The 7213-nt window shown below is 42.1% G+C and overlaps 1 protein-coding gene across 1 annotated transcript in view; it reads right to left on the reverse strand.

Moving 5' to 3' along the window:
- Nucleotides 1-511: 511 nt before the first annotated feature.
- Nucleotides 512-7213, reverse strand: part of LOC132243466 (uncharacterized) — a 10151-nt gene continuing 3449 nt past the window's right edge. Inside the window, exon 3 of the mRNA XM_059713279.1 lies at nucleotides 512-689. The gene's annotated coding sequence lies outside the window, so the exon portion shown is untranslated. The remainder of the gene's footprint in view (nucleotides 690-7213) is intronic.

Consider the following 7213-nt stretch of genomic DNA (forward strand, 5'->3'; position numbering starts at 1 on the left):
AGCCAAGCTGGAAAGGCTTGAGGAGGCCCCTATTTCCAAAGCAGGGGAGGAGGATGGGGGAATTCCCTCTTCTTTACGAGCCTATAAGCTCAGGGAGGTGGTAGATTCAGACCCAATGCCACTCCGCTCCTGCATCCAAAAAAGTGAGCATATTGGATTCAGGAACTATAAATCCAGCATTAGCTCTTGGGACTCTGACAGGTTAGTTAGTTGGACAAGGGGAGCTCAGAAGCTGCAAGAATCAGCAGGAAACTTCAGAGTCTCTGGCCTCTGTTTGACTAGTACCAGGATAAACTTTGGTTGCATTTAGACATGATTGAGTGCAATTTCACCTTGATTAATATTTACATAATGTACTGTGAAACGTGATAAGAGCACATAAATAATGTACTGTTTGTTACTGTCCTCTTAAAGTGCCTGCAGCAAACGAGAGTTTTCTGTGATGTTACCATTTGTTTCCCTTGATCCTGCATGATAGCTCACTGCATGAAAAAGACAAATTTTACTTGACTTACCCAGACAAGTAGACTCTCTGAAACCAGGGCGAATAAGATTTGACCCTAGATCATTAGCTGAGCATGTCAACTTGCTCAGTACTCTATCCATATTGAGCTTGAATCCTCACTAGACGAACTGATCGTAAGGAGTTTCCAGATACGGCTACTTTGTCTCTGTGAAGCCTAGTAATCCTAGAACAGAGAAGAAAGTTGAAGAATAGAGATGGGGTCCTAGTACCATTGACTGTAAGTATGCCTTTAATAGGGGTAAAGGAGTCTGCAGAAATTCATTTCTCCTGGTGGGTTTTGCCTTCAGGTTGAGCACACTCAGAAAAGATAAGACTGAGGAGTAAATTAAGAGAAGGAAATATAAAAATTCCCATCAGCAGAAATAGCTACTTCCTCTTTAAACAATCCCTGTGACAAACCACCAACATCCCCCAAAATTCCCAAGTAGCTTTTCTGAATTGCTTCCGCAGAGGGAGAATTGGTGCCCAAACTGCTGTAGCACTGGTACTCCACCCCTTACCGCTGGGGAAACACCTTGTCACCACTGTTGCATATGATGCTGCTTAATATCATTAGTATTTACTGATGTTGAGTCACAATGCCAGGCTATCCCCACCTTCCTGATGGCTCTTAAATTAGGAGGGTGCAAAGGGCTCTCTCCTTTACCATCCTCCCTTTCCTGGCTGCCAGAAGGAGGATTTATTTCCCTTTCTTCCACCCCAGGTTATGTACAGTAAGTGCATTTCTTCTTTCCTACCCATTCTTGTGGTTGCTCAGAGAAGAATGATCCCAGTGGCTTCTTTTGATGATGGACAAAGGTTTCAGCTTTCTAAATACTCCTGCACATGTATCAGACAATTTTGGGATCCAAGTTTCACTCACTGCTACAAGACTTTACTCTAGTAACACGAGTGACTGATCCTATCTACAAGCATCATACAAGTTGCATACTAGGTCCTGGAGACCTCTGTGCAACTCAAGAGCAATGGGCTGAGTCCCAGTGCACCAAAATTAATAGGTATTGGTATGGCATAGCACACTCCTCTGCTGGCTTTGAGCCATAACACTGAGGCTAGGGACAGAAATTACACATAAACTGGTATAAGTGACCAGAAACTGGTTTAAACCTGTAACACAACAGATGTTCAGTGCACATAAACCATTTTGAAAATGGCTGAAACCAGTTTGAGATAAACCTGGTTGAATGTAGCATCAGACTTAACTGATTTGGCTCAAACCGGTTTATGCAATGCGTGTCCTAGACCCCTTGCTAGTTTAAATTAAATTAGACTTCCCCAGCAACCAGGCATGTTCTCTGGGCTGAGCGGGACTTTCTGCTCTACAGCAGGGCTGGCCCCTCCCCTCTGTTCCCTGGCTGGAGCTTGGCAGAAACTGCAGGCGTCTGCCTGGTTTCTCCCTCAACTCCCTGCTAAGCAGGGATTCCACCATCCCCTCTGCCTTACACAGACGCACAGCATTAGCTAGCAGACCACATGCTGGCTACAGTCCCTGCTATGGCAGACAGGACAAAGGCAGAATCAACAGGTAGATGGTAATGTCCCTTTATTGTTTTCTTAATGGGGTGATAAACACTGAGTTAGAGGTGATAAACAGTGTTATCAATTTCCTGCTGGGCTGCTCAGGAGGGGGTAGAGGAACTCCTTTCTAATTAGAGCCTACTGAAGAGGCCAGGCCACACCCCCCTCAGTTCAGCACTGTTGTAGGGGAGGGAAGGCTGCTTTAGCACCCAGCACCCCCTGACTTCTAGCCTGAGCCACTGCAGGCATGTGCTTGCATTGTTTCAGTCCAGAGGGGATGTCTATACAGTTACAGACTGGTTTAGCCTAGCCAGGTTAGACCAACCTGCAAAATTTGAATCAATTCAGGCTCGGGTTTTTTGAATGTCTGTCCCTAACCCAGAAGGTCAGTGCACATAAACTCCTTTCAAAATGGCTAAAACCAATTTAAGATAAACCTGGATGGATGTAGTATCAGAGTTAACTGATTTGGGTTAAATCAGTTTATTGAACTTCGGTCCTAGATCCCCTCTAGATTCAAACTAACTCACAGTCCCCCAGCATCCCAGGATGCTTTGCACCTCCCCTCCCCCGTGGGGGGGGTGGGCTAGCCTTGGCCCAAGCTGTCTGCTCCAGCCGAGCAGGGAGACTGTGAGGGGTCTCTAGCACCCCCCACCACCCGTAGCTTCCAGCCTGGGCCACTGCAGGCATGTGGCTGCTTTTCCAGAATCAAAACTGAATGGGTTCACTTGCTTGTAAGTTCAATCTATGCAATTTAGACTAACCTGCAAAGATGTAATCGATTCAACCCCTGGCTTTTTGATTGTTCGTACTTCAAAAGTAGCTAAGGAAATTAAAATTGGGGAAACTGGCAAATCAAGCCTCAAATCTAAAGTGACCAACATAGCAAATATCCTCTGATAGGAGTCTCCACTGAGCTAGTAGGAGAGAGAGTTCAGCTCACAGATTGAATGTCATAATTTTAACTAAGGTTCATATTCTTACATGAGAAAGAATGTCATTCTCAAGCAAACTGGTGGAAAAATCCATTTGAAATTAATTAGCTGAGTAACAAAAGCATGTAATTATGATGCTAAGGCACCAGCATGAGAACATAGGTTACAGAGATGGCCAAGGCATAAAATACGTGGCATTGTATTGCCATTTGCAGAGCATCTCATGCTCAAGAGACAATCTATTCAATTCTGGTAGTAGTGCATACTTGCTTTTTAACAGGCTGTTCAGAACTCCCACACAAAGATAGTGATGTACAACTTATTTTGCTACACAAAAGTCTTTCCACTTCAGACACTGACCGTGTACAAATTTAGAAAGCTCTTATTTTAACAACATTTTGCAGTGTTGATAAATTCTACTTTATAAAAACACAGCTTTCAGTGCAGTAAAGGCTTGTATGTGGCATTAGCAAAGGCAACTACAGTGTTCTTTCTCCATTGGTTTAGCTATGAGTGCCTGACATACAACTGTTTGGGGCCAAATTCCAAGAAGTACTGAATACCTGCAATGTCCATGTTCAGCACCTTTCATGGGTTGACCAACAGAAAGGGAAAGGGCCATGGTATTAATTGTTTTACAGTTCCAGTCAGGTGTGTCCGGTAGCTTTGTTATAGTCCAAAGGCATGGAACCAGAATACAGTAAATTATAAATATCCATTGAAATTCCTTTGAAAGGACAACAGCTAATTGCAGAGCTTGATCTCCTGCATTGCAGAGCTTGCATTTCAGGTTAGAAAGGTACAGATTATTATTGATTTAATTCTCTTGAAACGTGTGGTATAAAATTGTTCAAAAAACTTATGCTTCCCTGGGAAGTCCTCTAGCACAGGACAGTGGCAGACTACCTCTGTGTGAAATACTTTCTGAAATTCAAGACACCTCCTTCAAAACACCCTGTATCCCCTCATAAATTGAGACAACTTCCTTCCTGCACAAAATGAAATGCAATCAGCAAATCAGACTAAATCTGACGTGAGAGCTAGCAATCATCTATCTGAGGCACATGTGAAAAATACAGTGCTCTATGTCAAGAGTACTTCAGGACTTATTACGCATTTTTATGTAGGAATTCTCACTATTACTCTTTTCTGCTTTTCTCTTTTTAACCTCCCAAATTCACTTTGAACTATGAAAAGCATTTCCAGATAGAATTTTGCCTTATTAAAAGCAGTGTAGTGTCTTCTTTATTTCCTACATATAGCTGTTCATGAAAAAAGCTACACGTTATTTTTGTAGGTCTTAAAAAGTTATCTTGGTCATATAGGTGTATGAGCAGGAGAGAACATACTCATGTCCACAGAGAATTTCTAAGGTCTTATGTACCCTGGGGACAAATCTCCTGTTACAGCCTTCAGCTATAGACAGGGCAAAGCCCTGATTAACACTAGTACTGCTTATCCTGGTTTCCAGCAGGGGTGTCTTGACCTGGTATAAATTATGTATCGTGGCGATTTTGCCTATCTACATTAGGAGTTTGTGCCATGGCTGTTCCACGGATGGCTGAAATCCCCAGTGCAAGGATGGCCTTATTAGTCAGTTACTCAGCTACTAGTAAACTCCTCACTTTCAGATACTGTAAGACATCATCTCTCACTGACAGTTGCTTTAAAGAAACCGAACGTTAATAGAGAAAAATACTGAAGAAAGGCTTTAACACCTGTTTATCATAAGCAGCTGACCACATGTTAAATTATGTTCACACTCCCTGCCAGCCTCTGTTGGAGGAGATCTAAAACTTGCCTAATGCCAAAAATATCCACTCTAAATTAAGTTTTATTTGTTTTTTTAACCCAGATTCCTGAAAAGAGTGCAAAACAACATTTAGAGCAAATAGCTCCAGTTTGGCAGTTTGAGCTTTCTGTTCTATTGAAGGTTTTGGAGTTTGTTTTGTTTTGGTGGGTTTTTTTTAACAAAAGAGAGAGAAAACCCCTTATTTAACTGAGTGGATCTGAGTAAACACAAGATGTGTGCACAGGACGGTGATCTGATGGACCAGCCTCCAGAACATGCAGTCCTTTCCCAAGCCAAACTCCCACTGACTACCAAAACTCAATTTAATAAAGTTGATGAGAAAATTTTAGTTCTCATTTGTCCATAAAAATCCCAATACCACCCTGCGTCCAGCAGGCTTAGAAAAGATGGTTGAAAGCCAGTATTGTTCTAAAAGATTGCATAAAAAATTAATGATTAGGTAACCAAGTCAAACAGTAAATTTAGCCAAGCAAAATGTTCTATTAACCATCAATTGTGTTTTTAATACTGAAAACATGTGCGCCACCTTAAGTGTGTGGAGTAAAATGTGGTATCTATCCTGAAGAGGTTTAGTCTTCCGAAATCTGATCTACATATGCAGCCTGGGCCCTTGCAGAGCCCCTTCAAAGTCAATCTGCCTCCACGAAGGGACTCGTCTACTCACATGTACCATGCCTGGGAAGGTGTCAGACAGGTCAAAACACATGGGGGCAACAGCTTGGGAGACAGGGGTGGAGAACCCTTTGAAGAGGGGATTTAGGTAAGCAGTGAGCTTTAATGGAGAAAGTTGGAGGAGGAGAAAAAAAGTGTTCAGTAGACAGACAAGGAGAGGGAGGCCTTTCATGAATCCTTGGGGGAAAATAACTGCATGTGTCAGCAGTTTTTCTCAATGGATACAGCACTGAACTGAGGTTTGGTTCTACTGCTGTGTCTTCATCTCTCCAGTGTGTAAGACCAGGATAACAGTGCTAGCTTAGCCTACTTTTGTAAAGTGCTGTGAGGTTGAAAAGCACCCCTTAAGAATTCAGTCTTATTGAAATTATCAGTTGCTTGCTTCACTTTCTCCCACCCAGGAAAATCTGTAGAAAAACTCTCCGCTCCAAAGATAGCAAGGATGTATGAAGAACATCTCCCCCTCTTCACTTAGCAAGGGGTAAAAACAGACACCCCAACTACCATCTCAAAAGATTTGAGAATCCCCCTTCTTCCTAGATTTCCCTTGCCCATTTTTTGTTTGCCCAAATGTGGTTATCTGCTCCCTCCCACACTTGGCTGCGCTACACACCTCCAGGTCACCTGACCGCCTATGTTGAATGTGTTGTGGACTACAGACACCTGACCAGGAGCAGAGGAAAATGTCATGTGAACTGTGTGGCAGCTGGGAACCCTTAGGCCAACATGGTATGGGACATATTTTTCCTTCCTACCACTTGCCCAGTAAGCAAAATTAAAAATCTCCCTGACTTCAGCATATGGAAATATTTAGCAAAGTAAAAATAGGTCAAATCTATCCATTTATTCACCTCTTGTAACTGGATGCTTTTCTCTTTGGGGCAAAAAACGTATCTGAACCCTTTAAGTAGATGTGCTGAAGCTGATTTATTGGGATGATTTGGATCTGTAAAAACAAAATTAATTTTGAATACAATTTCATATCAATTAAGAGAGTCTTGAAAGTGTAGCCATTACGGATTCTTCCTCCAAAAGAGAGACAAATATTCAAGATTTATGAGGCTGACTCGCCATATTGGAAGCAACTAATTATTTGTAATGATTTTTTGTACTTTGACAGTAATTATGTATTTTCACTACAAATGACCATGGTAAAGAGAGTGATCAAGGCAGTTCATATTAAGGGCAAGCATAATAACAGGTTAAGACCAGATCATTTTAGAGTAAGTAGAATAGGTATTTAAAACGTGCTTCATGCAGTCAAATCTCTACTGTCTCCTTATTATTTTAAGCAGTTCTGCATTCGGTTTATTTACATTATCCTTTTCAGGCCAAATTCTTCCTCTCACAAACGAACACAAAAATCTCAAACACGCCCACATATGCTTCCATCGTATAGTGTTGGTAGCAAACTACAGACCACTGCCTTTCCAGAATTTAGGCCTGATTTTCATTTGTATCAAGGCCCTTTTATATAAAGAAAAGTGTAATGCCACCCCTGTTCCCAGCCCCATAGCATAAAGGAATGCTTCATTGCTAGATGGCATTACATTGATTAAGATTCATAGGCATCAGAATGAAAAAGTTAGGGAATCCACTGTGATGCCTAGGGAGGTCCTCACCAGACATCGGCTACAGAGGGTACAAAACTGACTTAATACCATGTTTCTCCTCTTCTCCCCTCCTGTGCCTTCCATTCCTGTCCTAAGGATCAGAGTAACTTGAGACCAGAATCCCTTATTTTGTAAT

The sequence above is a fragment of the Alligator mississippiensis genome, chromosome 10 (assembly GCF_030867095.1).
Source record: "Alligator mississippiensis isolate rAllMis1 chromosome 10, rAllMis1, whole genome shotgun sequence".
Lineage (NCBI taxonomy): Eukaryota > Metazoa > Chordata > Crocodylia > Alligatoridae > Alligator > Alligator mississippiensis.